At 43.1% G+C, this 1668-nt stretch overlaps 1 pseudogene; it reads right to left on the bottom strand.

The window, feature by feature from the left end:
- Positions 1–359: 359 nt before the first annotated feature.
- On the bottom strand, positions 360–1211 carry LOC102813491 (annotated as a pseudogene).
- Between the last annotated feature and the right edge of the window lie 457 nt (positions 1212–1668).

The following is a 1668-nucleotide window of genomic DNA, read 5'->3' as shown; positions in this document are numbered from 1 at the left end:
TTTTCATTGATGACTTTCATAATTTTGCGATTCACATTTAGGTCTTTTATCCATGTTGAGTAGAGTTTGGTAAAGGTCTATTTCATTATTGGTGTAGGTGCATTAACAGTAAATACATTTAAATAATGTTTAGGTGAGACTGCACGACTGCAGCCCTGAGAACTAGACAGAACCAAAGGAACTAGAACCCAGTGAACAAGTAACTGTCTCAGGATTGAAAACACAGCTCCTGCTTAGATCATCCGTGTGTTGATCACCTTCCTGGGGGTGGGGTAGGGGGAGGAAGCCTGCTGGTCACAGTGGAAATATATTAAGGCCAAATCTTCTGCTATCCATTCCCAGATGTTTCTTCAGTTGGATTAAGCCTCCAGCTCCAGGGCAAGCCCAAGTTTGTGGCCTCCAGCATTAATGCTCTTCCTGTCTACCAGAGCAGACAGTGTCAGCTTCACACCAGGCCTCAGAGTCTGAGTGTAGCCCACTCCAATTAAACTAGAGTTGTTGACTTTTGCAGAAATGGAAGCGGTGGGATCCAACTGGTATTTAGCAGCAATGCCAAAACGAGTACAACTGGTACCTGATGTCCAAGCAAGGTTTTCTGAAGTGTCAAGATCTTCACATAATTTCTGATAAATTGATCCTCCAAATTCTGTTCCATCATTGACATTAGTGTGTAACTGGAAGTCCCCAGTCCTGTAGCCCACTGCAAAGTTATTCTGTGTCCGTTTTGATTTGGCACTGTCAAAGGTCATCTGGTAACCAGCAAGCCAGCCCTCATACCCAAAGATAGCTGAACCATGGATTGCAGGTCCAGCAAAATCAAAGTCAACATCACAACCAAGGTTTATGCACTCCTTCTTGTAAGAAGACTTGATTTTACCACTTTTCTTTCCCGTGTTTGGTGAGAAGGCAGAATCAAATGTCAATTTTAAACCTTGACAAATCTGGTCTTCAATCATTATTTCTGTTCTCAGAGTGTTATCAGTGTCCCATTTTTCTGTGAAAGTCAGACCATACTCATACCACTTATATTTGGTCTCCAAGGTCCCAGTAACTTTACCAATGTCTGTATTAGATGAACCAAATATGGAGAATTACACTCCACTACATGACTTTGTTTTCACATCCAGTTTCACCAATCCAAAACCAAATCCTTTGTTGAAGATATCTCTTGCAGCTTTGCAAAGGTAAGCATATGATGGAGGAATGCACATTGCTGATGGTCTCCTGAGGGGGCCCGCTGTGCCGCTCCGCTCCCAGATGAGGCTCTCGACCAATGCAAAGTCTGGTTGCGGCTGCAGTGGCTGGAGGGTGAAGTGAAGGAGACACCATTCCACCTGCTGTCTTGTTTCAATCTTTTGCATATCACTTTCCAGTTCTGCCAGCACCATCTGTTGAAGAGACTATCTCCTCCCCATGTAACATACCTAGGCACTTTGTCAAAAATCAGTTGGCTGCACGAGGATGATTAATTTTTGGATTCTCAATTATGTCGCACTGATCAATGTATCTTTCATTGTACCAATGCCAGGCTGTTTTGACCACTGTAGCCATGTAATAGATTTTGAAATCGGGGAGTGAGAGGTTTCTAACCTTGTTCTGCTTCTTGAGCAGCGCTTTGCTTATCCTGGGTCTCCTTCCTTTCCATATAAAGTTTGTAATTGTCATTTC

Source organism: Chrysochloris asiatica, unplaced genomic scaffold (genome assembly GCF_000296735.1).
Source record: "Chrysochloris asiatica unplaced genomic scaffold, ChrAsi1.0 scaffold00013, whole genome shotgun sequence".
NCBI classification, from domain to species: domain Eukaryota; kingdom Metazoa; phylum Chordata; class Mammalia; order Afrosoricida; family Chrysochloridae; genus Chrysochloris; species Chrysochloris asiatica.
This window is presented reverse-complemented; position numbering and strand designations above follow the sequence as displayed.